The sequence below is a fragment of the Neomonachus schauinslandi genome, chromosome 14 (genome assembly GCF_002201575.2).
Source record: "Neomonachus schauinslandi chromosome 14, ASM220157v2, whole genome shotgun sequence".
Taxonomy (NCBI): domain Eukaryota; kingdom Metazoa; phylum Chordata; class Mammalia; order Carnivora; family Phocidae; genus Neomonachus; species Neomonachus schauinslandi.
This window is the reverse complement of record NC_058416.1, coordinates 37378311-37393906: the sequence shown is the minus strand read 5'-3', so window position 1 is coordinate 37393906 and position 15596 is coordinate 37378311. Positions and strand designations below refer to the sequence as shown.

The 15596-nt window shown below is 42.3% G+C and overlaps 1 protein-coding gene across 2 annotated transcripts in view; it reads left to right on the top strand.

Moving 5' to 3' along the window:
* The window catches only part of MAPRE2 (microtubule associated protein RP/EB family member 2), a 155122-nt gene that overhangs the window by 9206 nt on the left and 130320 nt on the right, over positions 1-15596 (top strand). The window lies entirely within an intron of this gene.

Below are 15596 nucleotides of genomic sequence, written 5' to 3'. Positions count from 1 at the left end.
CCGCCCAAAGGAAACTGCTGATAGAAGACTTATTAGTTTCACTTCCGGCTTGACTTCTACCGTAATTTTTTTTCTTAAGTGTGGTCTTCTGGGCACAAATATTCTAAAAGGAGTTTCCACACATCAACAGCAGTAGTAACCGCGTGCTGTATGTGTTATTGGCAAATCCAGAAAGCCGTTCTCTGTGCAGTTGGAATGTTTAAACAACCCTGTTAGTGGGTCTGTTCATTCTCCACGTCAGCGTCTGTTCTCTCGGCCCTTCAGCGTTAGTTAGGATCTGGAAGGGTGTGCGTTTACCTCGGGTTGCGAGGTGAAATACAGGATGACCAGTTAAATCTGAATTTTAGATCAACAATGATATTTTTAGTATAAGTATATATTACATATATGTGTTACATGGGAGTACACTCATACTAAAAAAATGAATCTTTTATTTAACATAAAAACTTAACTGGGTGTCTCATCATTTTGGTTGTTTGAAGTTTGGTTTTATTTTTCTTTTCTCTTTTTTGTTTTTGCTTAATTTGCAACCCTACTTTTATCCCACAATAAATCTCAGAATGCCTCGCTTTCCCGGTCTGTAAAATATCTGATCTGAGACTATATGTCCAAGATAATAAAGTAGAATGTCTGAGCTGCCTTCACCCACTAAAGAAAAAATCAAGCCATTATCTGAAGTTTTCTGCACAACTTACCTAATTAAGAGGAGATCATGAAAAGTAAACCCAGAGCTAGAAAATTAGCAATCTTATTTTGTAAGATATTGTAAGGTACTTCCTATTCTTTCACAGACCTTCTAATAGAATAGATACATCGATGGGTAAATTATTAGCAAGTGGAGTACTTGAGAAAGCATCAGTCATGTCCACATGACATTACTAATCAAAGTCCCATGATCTCGAGTGATTCCAAGGAAGTTCATTCGCAAGGGATTCCAGTGATGCCTCGCTAGTCTAGTTGTGTGAGCTCCCAGAACCTGCAGCTCAGCATCCCCAGGAACATCTTAAAATGCAGAATTCAGGCTCCACCCTAGACCGTCTGGATCAGTCCTCACTTCAACAACATCTGTAGGTGATTCACATGCACAGGGAAGTTGGAGAAACCCTGAAGCAGAGGATTGACATGTTCACACATAAATTGACCTTTTGGTTTAATACCATGTTGAAATAATCCTTAACAAAACTCTCTTTAACACCTAAGAAGAAATCATTTCTTTTGACCAAATATCTTTGATATGCAACTATTTCTATTTTCTTCTTATGAGGATCCTAAATGACAATTTCTAATATTGTTTTATAATGAACATATTTAACAAGATAAGACAAATATAAGTTCGAAAAAGACTCTCATAAGGACTAACTGGACAGCCTATTATAAATAACATTCTGGTTTGTCCTATTAATAACCCATAAATTAGGTGGCACATACCTCCTGGCCCTCAAATCACCAGTAAATCTCTTGTGTTTCTTCATTTCGTGTATTGTAAGTTTCATAAGAAGACTTATATGCCAACACCACACCTGTACCTATTTGTATCTAAATAGGGATAGGAGAGGGAGAGGGAGAGGGAGAGGGCAGAGGGAGAGTTCCTTTAAAACTGAACCGAGGGCATGTAGTTTGAGCCTATGGCAAATTCCAAACTGCTCTTGTGAAATTCTGAGTTTTAAAAAGTCATAAATAGGTTTCCATAGATTTTAATTCCTTTTGAGTTTGAAATCCTCACTTCCTTATGCCTGCCCACCTGTTTTTTAGAAGTTACAGTCTTGTAGGGCACTGGGGTGGCACTCAGTTAAGCAAACCGACTCTTGGTTTCAGCTCAGGTTGTGATCTAGTGTCGTAATCTCCGGGTCGTGATCTCAGGGTTGTGAGATGGAGCCCTGAGCCAGGCCCCTCACTCAGCGCAGTGTCTGCTTAAGACTCTCTCTCCCTCTCTCTCTGCCCCTCCCCCCCCCAAATAAACACATAAATCTTAAAAAAAAAAAAAGAAGAAGTTAGTGTTGTATCACAGAAAAAAAATCTGGAACTGGAGCAAGAACATCAGAAAAGCCTGATGCTTAAAACTAGTTCCGCTGCTAAGTGACTGGGTGTCTTTGGAGATGTTACTTAACATCTTTAATCAACATCCCTCAAATTAAGTTTTCTCATCTGTCAAATAGAGACAGTGAAGTCTGGCATTGTCTCATAGGATTCTTGTAAAACTCAGATAACGTGTGAGTCTTTATGAGGACTGTATTATGTATAGTCACACAGTCATAAGATTTGTTTAATGGTTTTCAGTTAGGGCTGGCAGTGGACTAAATATTATACGTGTATTTTCCTGCAACACACAATTTGGAAGAAAGGTGATCTTAATTTTAAGAGTTCCATTTATGCACCGGGAAGGGAACCATAGAGCATATATCTTATAGACTTACAGCTTATGGCTCTATGTCCTCAGCAACCACAACCTTCCCTTCTGCTCCTCAGAAACGTAAAGTTCTCCCGCTTGCCTGGGACAGTGACATGTTCTGGGACACCAAGCAATGAATTCCTCATCAGGGTGCTACTCTTCACTCTGTGAAGTCAAAAGACACAATGTTTGGTGTTTTTTCTTCTGTCAGAATTCCATATAATTCCATATAATTCCTCCATTTTTTTCTAGGCAAAATTTACTAATAGATTACAAAAACATGCCTTGATATTTTTAATTACTCACCTCTTTTTCTAAAATATTACTCCTTCAAAAACACATCTTTATGTAGTGATCATAACCGAGTCACTACATAATTGTTGCAATCAGTTACTAAGTAGCTGTCTCCAATCACGTAATCCCAAATTGGAGGAAGTCACGTGGTCATTTTGTCAAAAGACACCCCAGTACAGAATTCCCCCCACCAGCAAATGGAGGAGAAACTAATTTACCTTTCTGCTGGTGTTTTAATAAATACAACATAAGGGGCGCCTGGGTGGCTCAGTTGCTTGAGCGTCCAACTCTTGATTTAGGCTCAGGTCATGATCTCAGGGTTGTGAAAAGGAGCCCTGCGTTGGGTTCTGCACTGGGCATGGAGCCTGCTTAAGATTCTTTCTCTCCCTTTCTGCCCCATCTTGCACTGGTGCATACTCTCTCTCTCTAAAAAATAAAGGAATAAAATAAAATAAATCATATCTTAATAAAGCTAAATTTTAAAAATACAGCATAAGACACATTAGCGAGAGTTTGAAAAAGATGAGGGAGGGGCATGAGCGGAACCACTTCTAATCTTTCCACCTCTGTGCAACTATTACAAAAAAAAAGGAATTTCCCTTTTTGTGTAAAGCTCCTATTGACTGTATTCACATTCAACAATATTTCACATAAACATTTTCCTTGGCATGTTGAATGTTATTTCCCACATCCAGCATAATGTTTCTAGCTTCAATGTCTTTGCACGTTTTTCTGCCTGGGATGTCTTTCCCTAGTGAAGTCAGGCTCAGCCTTTGTCTTTGAACGCAGGCGTGAGTTCCTGGAGGTCCTTGCCGCGCAGAGCGCGCTCCACGGACCAGTGGCGTCTGCATCACCGGGGAGCATCCTATAAATGTTGAAGCTACGCTTCCATCCCAGACGTTCCCAATCAGAATCCGTACCGTAGTTAAGATTCTCAGGTGTTACGGATTAACATTTGAGAAAGGTTGTTCTGGAAAGCCTTCCCGAACCACCTAACCATGACTTCCCCCCACCTCCCACAGGCCCACCCACCCATCCGGGATAGGTCAGGTGACTCATTGCGGTTTGCCTTTAATTCCCCACACATGGGCCTCCGCAGCACATGAATTGGTTGGAGATGGGGATGGACTCGTTTTGCTCTTCACGTCCCCAAGTTCGAGCGCGGCGCTTGGCACGTAAACTTCAATATTTGGAGTTGTTTTATCACTTTCTGACACCGCGGCTTTGTAGATGAAAAAATACAGGTGAAAATTTCTTTCATGCTGGGGAAGTGGGGAGTCAGGTAGGACTCTCTGGGTCACTGGTCCGCAGTTTGAGAGTCCCCTATAACTGTAGTCTTTACTGTGGAAAACATACTGGGGGTTGGGGGGAAAGAAATGCTTCTCTGCGAATAATTTCTGAAAGTCCACTATTGGAACTTGACCCTTTTTGCTTAAGGTATTTAATATGTTACCAATATCTCTGGGAGAACCTGCACTTTACACTCAACCTCTCCGGTGAGCAGCTAGCAGATTTTGTAAGCATTTGATAAGACCTAGAGATAATGATTCTCTGACCCAAGAAGATAGGGCGTTCTAGTAGGTGTGAGGGAAGTTAAATGGTGTAATGCTGCGAAACAACTTCTAATCCTGACAGATGTTACAATAGGTTTTATCTTGAATCCTATCATAGATTGCTTTTCCATTAAAAAAAAAAATGTGTTCTCTATAAAAATCTCAGGATAGGACATTTCCCGCCCCCCCCCACCCCCCCATCCTGCCTTTCATCTAGTCCTCCTTTCAAAGTGAACCACTGATACCCTGGGTTGCTTTGTTTGTTTCTCCCCAGATACTGGTTTTAACTGTAGACAAAGGGCAGGTCCTTCTACAATGAGGTTTCTGAACTCCTACTAAAATTAAACAGCTGAACTATGGGAAGCTTTCTCTGTGTTTAGCAACCGCTTTGTCCTTTCATCGTGGAAGGAACGTTCTGTGAACTTGAGGATGGACAATCTGATAGAGGGAGGCTCAGCCCAGGAGGCTACTGTTTTGAATTAGCAGAAGACTGATTAGGGCTTTGGAATCAAGTTGTACCCAGAAACAAGACATGTCTGTCCTGCAGGGCTATTGTTTGTCTTATGTGAAAGGAACAAGAGGCTCCTGGTACTGCTTATCAATGGCTCTCACAATCAGCCTCCTAGAGCACGAAGAGTATAACTACATTCAAGAATGTGTGGCTTCTTTTCCCCTTTGGGAGTCTGTCGCTGTGCCGATCCCTCACCATGGACACAAGCTTGAGTTGTGAATCTGAATTGGGTTTCTCTTGCGGAAGAGTATATTAAGTTGTTTTTCTCTCCTAAGCTGCTTATGAGAGTGTCGGTGATGATGCTATTCACAGTAATTTGCCCAGACAGGGACCTTGGGTGGGGTTTTTAGCAGTCCTTTGACACCTTCAGAGTGTACCTAGTTGAGCAATCTGACGCAGGTGAGCCATGCAGAATGGGAAGAACAATTGTGTTCTATACACTGTGACCTCAAGCCTAAGTCCATTTGAGTCATATTTTCCCACAGGGTTTGTGGCCCATCCCAAAGGAATGAGATTTTTAACACCCTATTCTTGTGAAGTTTAGTGTGGTAAGCCTTGCTCTTGGAATCTGAAAGCCATGGGCATTTTTTGGTTTTTCACATTTGGGGGAGTTTGTTTTTAAATGTTAAGTAGTTAATAACTTTTTATTAATTCCATGTGCCTTTGGGAGACTTCTCTACTTTGATCTCCCTATCTGAAAAAACTGCAAATTATCTAGTAATGATCATGAATAGAGGCTCTAGAGATTAAAAAAACAAAGGAAATTAAAATTCCATTTGCAAAGATTTAAAGTATTAGAGAAATGCTAGTCACACCAAGAGGAAGCAGCAACATCTACCAAAACATTCAAAAGGAAAAAAAGCATGATTTAGGAGTTAAGACAAAGAATGTTTGTCTTTAACTACCCCCTTAAACAATGATCTTTTAAAATCTTCGCAAGTTAGGCACACCACCATTCCCACTATTCTTATTAAGCCAACTTAAATCGATTGTAGGAGGACCTGGGTCTTGTCCCAGCTCTGCTTAAAGTGCAGTCCAAACCGGTCAATCCACCTGTGACCTCTAGCTGCCTCAACCGGGAGGGTATCTTACCTTTTACCTAAGATTTCCCCATGAGAAATCTCAGCACTCCAAAAGGCAGTTGTTAATCCATCTTTCTTAGAATAAAATCTAATAGAAAATGTAAAGGGAACTGGGCTTTTTCTTGAGAGAATCCATAAGGTTTTCAACACATGAGGAAAATACATCATTTTGATAGTACATTAGCACATTGAATTATTTGAATTGCAGTAGGCAGAAGTAGCAGTAAGATTCAAACTTCCATTCAACATAAGAATGCCATTGTAGCTCAAAATATGAAAGTAGTGTGATTTTTGGCAGAGGAGGCACATTTTAAAGAGCATCCACTCGGATATGCTGCTGAGTTTACTTTTCCCCATGCATGTGGTTGTTAGCATTCCGTCCTCTCCCCATCCATCGGCCTGGGCTGTAGAGCGATCCCATATCTTACCCTGTTAGAAGGGAAGACGTGGAAAAAGCAGGCCTACTGACCCAGTCCAGTAGTGCGTTGTATTGAGCTGCCCCCAAATATAAGCAGAAACAAGAGCACTGCATCATCCTGGCACTCAAGCACATGGTGCTCATGGGAAGGCTAGGGGATGCATTAGGGCTCCCCATGGGGAGCAAAAAAGGAAGCACCTTGTGGGATGGGGAGGAACAAGAAGGCACAAAAACTCACTTCTCTAGGGAGGACCCAAAAGATTTGAAAGAAATAAGAATCTTAAAACCCAGGGCACCTGGGTGGCTCAGTCATTAAGCATCTGCCTTCGGCTCAGGTCATTAACCCCGGGGTCCTGGGATCGAGCCCCGCATCAGGCTCCCTGCTCAGCGGGAAGCCTGCTTCTCCCTCTCCCACTCCCCCTGCTTGTGTTCCCTCTCTCGCTGTGTCTCTCGCTCTGTCAAATAAAACCTTTTTTAAAAAAGAATCTTAAAACCCTGCATTATGTACAATGGCTATAAAGCACGAAATCCCTGCAAAAATCTGAGCTAGCTAGCATTCAACCTTAAAGCTAACAGGAAAGTTTCTACTTGTCATCAAAAGATAGTTTTATCCTTTTCTTCTCTGCCCCCCATCCCTTCCACTGCCAACCTTTGTAGTTTGACCACAAACCATGGGGTTTGCTGAGGTCACAGACTACAGAAGAGGCAACAAATAGGCTTCACAAGGGCCAGTGAGGGTCATGCTCAAGGCCACATCCACAAGATCCTTCAGACGGGCATTCTCTCCCATTCTTTCTAAGCCATTGGTTTTCCCTAGGGTTGATTCTACTTTGACGTTTCCTCATCCCATAACTAATACTCCTATCCAATTGACAAGGAAGATGTGTTCCAATAGTGATGATGAACATAAAGTATTTTCCATTTACACAGAAATCTGCAATAGCTAAAGAATTCTTATACACAGCAGCAACAGTCTAAATGCACTTGACAGAAAACTAAGAACTGGAGCCCAGAGTTTAAATGGTATACCCACGGTCACATAAGGGGGAAAACCTCAGCCCCAGGGAATTTTACTGTAGGTGCAATGCTCTTTACAGCAGGCAGGTTTACAAATGATAGTTGGATTCCCCCAACCAGCCCTCAAAGGTCCCTTTAACTCCTAAAGCTTTTGAATTGTAACAACCTCCTATTTCCCGTGGAAAGATGAATGGGGTTTCAAAAAATTGGTTGATTAAATCCATTTTGGGTACACATCCCACCACAGATGAGGACTCAATATTCTGGCATTGATGGTCCCTTGGTTTCCCCCAGTTTGAAAATGCAAGTGCACCTTGAGAAGTCCTCAGGACTTGTCCGGGAGTGATGTTAGAAAGCACTGGCAATCTCAAAAGCCTAACCTGCTACTTGTAGGCAGAATGATAGTTCAGGTATACTAGGGTTTACTGAAGTATTTAGCTTTTGAAAGCTTTTTTTTTTTTTTTTTTTGGTCAGAGCACAAGCAGGGGGAGGACTCGATCCCAGGACCCTGGGATCATGACCTGAGCCGAAGGCAGACACTTAACTGACTGAGCCACCCAGGTGCCCTGCTTTTGCAAATTAAATTTTTTGCTCATTTTTTGCTTTAGAGAGACTACTTGGTAGTTCATCTGAGCATCCTATCTCTCAAACACCCTGGATGTATGTGTGGTAAACTCAGCTGAGTCTATTCTCTACGCAAGGGAAAGTAAGTGGCTTCATTGAGGGTGCCAGAGTAACAAGATCCAGAACCAGCCATTTAGGTCAGCAGAGAAGAAATAACAAATGTTGGTGATGAGCACTCCCTAACACATTTGTGCAGGTGAGTTAATTAAGTACATAACATCTTGGAAAGCAGAGAACTTTCCCTAAGGACCTGAAACTCTGGATGAGTACATGATCACTGGCGGGCTAGGGATGTGGGGTAGAGAAGAGAAGCAAGGGAAAATGTGCTCCAAAAATGGACTTTAGCTCCTTAATTTTGCTTTGGTCCGTCCTTGGTAGCAGGGTCTGAGCTATAAATGAGTTTACTTCATTTGGGATCATCTGAGTGAGTGGCACATCTCACTTAGTGCAGGCCCGATTACCACATAGCCGACTGTGGGAAGAGCTCTGAAAACCGATCGTGTGCCTTGCAACTCGGTGTGGTCCCCAGACCAGCAGCATCTAGAAGTTTCTAGAAAGGCAGAATCTCCAACCCCACCCTGGCTTATTGAAGAATAATCTGAATTTTAAGATTCTCTGCTGACTCAAAATCTGAAAAGCACTGCCATGAAGGAACCTGAGAGAGAAAATACTCATTTTCCTCTAATTTTCAGAAAGCGGAGAAAACAAATGGCTCTCAAATCCTACATATCTTCCAAAGGAACAGCAGTCCTAAGTTTTTCCCTTTTGTTCTTCACTTCCCTGTCCATGTGTTTGCTTTCACAGCCTCATGGTATAGTTATTAGTGTGTGTCTGAGCTCCTCGCTGGGGCGCTGCATATTGCTCACGCTTTAGACACCCAGCCCTTAGGGCATCTGGGATATACTAGATGCATAGCATGGTGTTCATGAGCTCCAGCTCTGAAGTCCAAATTCCCAGCCCTGCCACAAACCTCTGCTCATGTATCTGTAAGCTAAGAATAAGTAATCTCCTCCGTCAGAGGGTTACTGGGGGAAGGAAATGAGCTGATACAGGGAACATACTTAAGGCCGCACCTAACGGGTACTAGCTGCACCGAAGTGGTAACTTGTTCTTAGGTGCTCCGCCAATGCTGAACAAATGAGTGGATAGGAACTTCACATAAACACTTTATGAAGATCGAAATTTGGTGTTCTGTTGCTTCAAAAATATGAAATTTTAATATGCAAAGAAAGCCTGACATAGGGAAGAAAAAGGGGAAATGGGTCAAAATGAACCCTTAGGAAAAGCATGTGATTTGGACTCAGAAGACCACAGTTTGGATCCCAGCTCTGTCCTTTATCAGCTATGTGATCTCCTACAATGAACAAGCTCCCATGATTACTCTTTATTTCCTGGGGTTATGCAAAAAAAGGATTTGTAACTGACCAAGTAGGAGGGTAAGGCCCACCTTGCTCATTATTGTATTCTTACATCTCAGTCCAGAGATGCCCTGTGATGTGTTGTTCAATTGATTGGAGCATGCACTCTCAATGGGGACAAAACTTAGAAATTGTATTGGTTTGTGGCCCTCTAAGATTTTATTTATTTATGAGAGAGCACATGAGAGGGGGGAGGGTCAGAGGGAGAAGCAGACTCCCTGCCGAGCAGGGAGCCCTGTTTGTGGCCCTCTAAATGTCAACCCTAACAGACAAAATCTATCCCTTAGTATTTAATTTTTTTTTAAAAATTTTATTCATTTGAGAGAGTGCATGCGAGTGAGCACAAGAGCGCCAGTGGGGGGAGGGGCAGAGGGAGAAGCAGACTACCTGCTGAGTGGGGAGCCTGATGTGGGGCTCCATCCCAGGACCCGGGGATCATGACCCAAGCCGAAGGCAGACACTTAACCAACTGAGCCACCCAGGCATCCCATTATTATTTAATTTCTTTGCAGTGGGGAGTGAGCTGACCAGGAGGCAATGTCTAAAAGGGCTCCTTGGGAGGCAGAGAATGAGAGGGATCATCTGGGAAAAAATTAGATGGCTCTAACTCCGTCTGTGTCGGATCAGAGTTCCTAAAGAAAAATAAAGGAGCAAAAGGCAGCTAGCCAAAAGGCAAGCACAGTGAACCCATGGAGAAAGAATTAAGATTTCAAGATTGGGGTGAGATGATCTATGTGAAACAATTTTACAAAATGAAGTGCTATACTCCACCTTGGAGCTGCCTGCAGAGGTGGCCGCCATCTCCTCTTCAGCATCATGGCTGCCCTCGGATCTCTGGTGAAGCCCAACATCATTAAAAAGAAGACCAAGAATTCCATCTGGCACCAGTCAGACCAATATGTAAATACTGAGCACAACTGAGGGGAAACTCCGAGGTACTGATAATAGGGTACACAGAAGATCCAATGACATCCAACATTGGTTATGGGAGCAACAAGAAAACAAAGCACATCCTGCCCAGTGGCTTCCGGAAGTTTCTAGTCCACAACACGAAGGAGCTTGGAGTGCTGCTGATCTGCAACAAATCCTACAGTGCAGAGATTGCTCACAATGTCTCCCCCAAGAAGCACAAAGCCAGTGTGGAAAGATCAACCCAGCTGGTCATCAGTCGCTGATCCCAATGCCAGGCTGTGCAGTGAAGAAAATGAATAGACGGTGTATGTGCATGTCATATTTGTTAATAACCCATAGAACTACAAAGAAAAAAGCTATAGACCTGTATAATTATGGAAAGAGAAAGGTGTTTTGTCTTTTTTTTTTAAGATTTTACTTAGGGAGAGTGCGAGTAAGCATGAGTGGGGTGGAGGGGCAGAAGGAGAGGGAGAAGCAGGCTCCCTGCTCAGCGGGAGGACCCTGGAATCATGACCTGATCCAAAAGTAGGCACTTAACCGACTGAGCCACCCAGGCGCCCTGGGAAGAGAAGGTTTTAAGAAGCCTGTCAAGTTGGAGGGGCGCCTGGGTGGCTCAGTCAGTTAAGCGGCTGTCTTTGGCTCAGGTCACGATCTCTGGGTTCTGGGATTGAGCCCCACATCAGGCTCCCTGCTCCGCGGGGAGTCTGCTTCTCCCTCTGCTTGCCGCTCCCCCTGCTTGTGCTCTGTCAAATAAAATCTTAAAAAAAAAAAAAAAAGAAACATTTCAAGTTGGGTATTTTGCCTGGATTTATTTCCCGTAATAGATTGGTGTTCTGTTCCCACCTCCCACCCAAGTTTTATCCATGACAATATAATTGATGCTTCTGCTCTGGAGCAGCACTAGATTATTTCCCAGGTGAGTGGGATTCAGCATAAATTTCCTCATCAAATAATTACTGATTCAGCCCCCAAACATTTTTGTAAGTGGGACTCTTCTGTAAGACCCCTCAGCAGGCCCCCCAAAAATAATGTGGGTGGTTATCACATGAGCATTTTAGGATGCACACTAGCCCCAACAAAACTTAGGGGTAGAAGCTATGTAGATAATCCTGAATATCTCAATAAATTCCATCCACTTAACACTTTTAACAGACTACTGAAAATGTGAGTCTGAAAAGCTTCCCACACACCACTACAGTTGGACAGTGGTTATCCATCTTTTGAGGGAGGTCTTAGCAACCCTGGTTACCCAGTGTCCCAAGAATCCTCCTGCCACAGCCAAAGTCTTATTGAAATCTCCCATTACCCTTTCAAAAATTCTACTCTATTCCTGCATTTCTTCTTTGGACGGTCAAAGGAATAAGACGATAAAGGTAGGCCACGTGTAAAGCAAGGATTTCATTTCCACTATAACCTGAACGCTAAATTTGGACACTGGGCTCTTAAAGGGAATCTGATCCCATTTACTGTGCTACTTTCCTGCTTTATGAACATTCTGCTACATTTCATTGTCAGTCGTACTTGTGAGGAAAGCCGTTCTTCTATTCCAACTATTTTCAGGGATCTCTGATTAAAAACCGATACAAGGATAAGTAATCATTAAAAACATTCACAGACTTAATGCATATGGTATTTCTCATGTAGCTTGTCTCATGTCTGTCTTTTTAATTTTACTTTTGTGCCTTTCGCATGGCGGATATTCTAGAATAGAAAGGGCAATCTCAAATTATTTTAATCCTGGTTCGCATGGGAAGTAACAGATGGATAAAGGAGGACTCTAAGAGGGGGATGAGGCTCAGTTTGTATGAAAATAACTGAATTTCTATTTTATTATAGCTATGACTTTAGACAATTGGGGGGGATTATACTTTATAGAAGCTTAAATCACACGACCAAAAGAAGTTTATAACATCATTACCATTCTTAATGTACGCCATCAAAATCCCTTTATCAGCTGGCTATAATTTTTCAAAGCCCTTAAATATACAGTATGGGTTATTTTGTAGTCTGGCTTGCTTAAGGGGTGGAATGCATTGTACCACACTCAGTGCCCAAGATTCAGTGTAATTTGACCTCCTTTACTTGCCAGATAATCTCATTTGGTTTTGGTTTCCCTGGTGTGTGCTCAGCTCTGTGCTTCCCGGCAATCGAGCCTCTAGTCCCCTGGGGCAGTTGAACTGGGCAGGCTGTTGGCCTCCCTCTGCTGCCCTGGGGAGGGCTCTGAGCCCAACCCACCCAACCGAGGCCACTAATTGAGGTGGTGCTCGGCGGAGGGGGGCTCTCCAGAAGACTACTATGGAGTAGGATCAGCCTAAGGATTAATAGCCTGTGACCTTATGTTAATGCTGATAAGCTGCTTTCTTCCTAGAAAGCTGTGGCATTCCCATACTAAAGAATGTGATCTGTAACTGGAGTGATTCAGTATCTGAAAGCACCCACAGGGACTTTGGAATTCAGGATACAGCTCATTTTGAAGGTCCAAAGAGAGCTCAGTCATCCCCTGAGGGGAAAACCTCTGTTCACATCCCAGCGGGGTTCCCTTCTTGGAAAAGCCCGGAGAAACTGGAGAAACAGGGGTTCCGGTCTCTTTGTGAGGAGGACGCTTTCACCTTGAGTTAGTCAGAAATGTTGCTGGCTAAATACACAGCACTGAAGAAAGAGCCAGATCTTTTTTCAATGGTGGGCATGAATGGACAATCTCTACAACCCTTTCTTCATTCTGATCTCTCTTATGTGCCTGGCTCTATGGCCAGACATGGAAGCAGCCTCTTCAGGAGGGGGACTCTCAAGCTAGGACAGATGTTCTATGCGCCACACGTGGGATGCCAGAATTCTGAGTCTGTCCAAAGAAAGAGGATTTGAAATGCCTAGAGGACGAGGGGGAAATGGACTTTTGTAGCAACAGAGAATGTGCTTTGTTAAAGTGTGGCCATGTCATGACTCTTTGGCTAACAAAGATACTTGGTCTTCTCCGTTAAAGCCAGCAAACCAGAGAAAGGGGCTGGCTTTCTGAGGAGCTGCACAGTGCTCAAAACAGGAAGAGTAAAAGTCAACCTGGTTTTTCCTAACGTGAAAGAAGACTCTGCACGCTCCTCTTTGTGTGGGGGTGGGGACAGTTATGGTCTTCTTTAGTGTGACCCAGTTCAGAATACAGAACACCTCCCTTGTCATCCACAAGAGCCACGAGGGATGAAATGCTAGTCCTGGACCAATAAGGGTGAGAATTTGGGGCAATTCTTGCATAGCATCAACTCAAAGGTACCAGGGATCCCTATCCAACTGCTACTTAGAAATTACTTCTAGTTTTCAGTGTATTTGTATCTATTTTGGCTTTTAGTAAAAGTTTAGAAAGGTTGATGTGGAGTAAAGGGGATAGAGAAATCTCAGATAGGCAAGACTGGGTGAAATATTTTTTCTTGGATCTGTACAAATTTGTTGGGCAAATTCCCAACTGAATCTTGCCCACTGTCTCGGGGCTTTTGTTGCTCTCTGGAAAAGTAAGAAAATAAGAGATTCTTGCTCAGTTGTAATTGCCGTCCAATCTTTTTTTAAATTAAACTATGTTTTTAGATCATTGTACATGAACATGTAGTTGTAAGAAACCATGTGGAGCTTTCTCATGTGCCCTTGAGTCCCTTCTCCCCCCTTCAATGGTAATATCTTACGAATTTGTCACAACCAGGATATTGACATGGATACATGTTCAAGCCCAGTGTTGCCCTTTTATGATCACCCCCTCCTCCCAACACTCTTCCCTTGCTCCCCCCTACTCCTGCAACCATTAATCTGTGCTCCATTTCTACAGTTTTCTCATTTCAAGACTGTTAGATAAATGTAATCATGTGATATATGATCTTTGGGGACTGGCTTTTGTCACTCAGGATAATTCTCTGGAGGTTGATCCAGGTTGTTGTGTGTTTCAATAGTTCTTTTTTATTGCTAAGGAGCATTCCATGGTAAAAGGATATGCCACAGTTGGCTTAACCATTAACCTGTTGAAGGACATCTGGGTTGTCTCTGATTTTTGGCTACTGCTAAAAACAAAAAAAAAAAAACAAAAAAACCCACAAATTTCCATTTGTCTGGAAAAATGCCAAGATGTACAATTGGTGGGTTGTATGGTAGTTGCATGTTAAAAAAAAAAAAAAAATTTGCCAGAGTAGCAGAACCATCTTACATCCTCACAAGTAGTGTGAGTGCTCTAGTTCCTCATGGGTGTTTCATGTTGTCTCTATTTTAGCCATTCTGCTAAGTGTATAATGATATCTCATTATGGTCTTTAATTTTCACCTGCATAATGGCTAATGATGATAAATATAATTTCATGTGCTAATTAACTATTTATATATCCTCTTCAGCTAAATGTCTATTCATGTCTTTTGCCCACTTTCCAATTCATTTTTTTTTATTGTTGAGTTTTCAGAGCTCTTTATATATTCTAGAAACTAGTCCTCTGTCAGATATGTGGTTTGCAAATATTTTCTCCTAATTTATTCCTCATATTTGCATCTACTTCACAGGGACAAAAGTTCTTAATTTTGATAAAGTCCAATTTACTTATTCCTTTTATGGATTGTGTTTTTGCTGTCAAGGCTAAGAACTCTTTGCCAGGCCCCAGGTCTCAAAGATTTTCTGTGTTTTTCATAGTTTTATATTTTATATTTATACCATGTTCCATTTTTTATTTAAAGAGTTAGAGACCATGAAGGGGAGGGAGGGGGGAGAGGGGGGAGAGAGTAAAACTGAAAAATCAGCTCCTACCTTTACTTTTATTCTCTCCATACCTACCATTTTGCTGTTCCCATTTTTTTTCACCATCTCCTCTTCCCCTTATAAAAAAGATATAAAATGCCTCCCTCCTTTCTTTAAAAAAAAAAAAAAAATTCACCCAGCAACATCTCCAGACATAGTTCTGGAGATCACCTTGCATTGTGTCTGCCACAAATATTTTTATGCAATTGACTTAAAAAAAAAAAAAAAAAAGTAAGCACCAAAGGCATTTGTGTTTTCTGTTCTAGGACCATGTTAGAAGAATAATGGGCAGGGTAAGGCCCTAGGTGGAAGGCAGCAGTCATTTCTAATTTGTTTCTTGCGGTGGCAGGAAGACCAGTTAAGGCTCATGCACATAGGCATCTTGGCTCTTTTTTAGCAGCATCTGCTTGAGCCATAAGCAGCCTCCCCAGGAACCATCCACTTCCCACCCTAACACTGGACCCTCAAAACCTAGAGCTCAGATACATTTCTTAGCCTTGAGAATTGGATCTGTCCTTCAACAGTGTACTTGTCTTATCACTTAGAGTATGTTTTGAAGAGCAAGAGCCAATTCACATAAAGTAAATTATGTTGGTGTGTAGAGTTTGAAATTTGATCCTGGCATT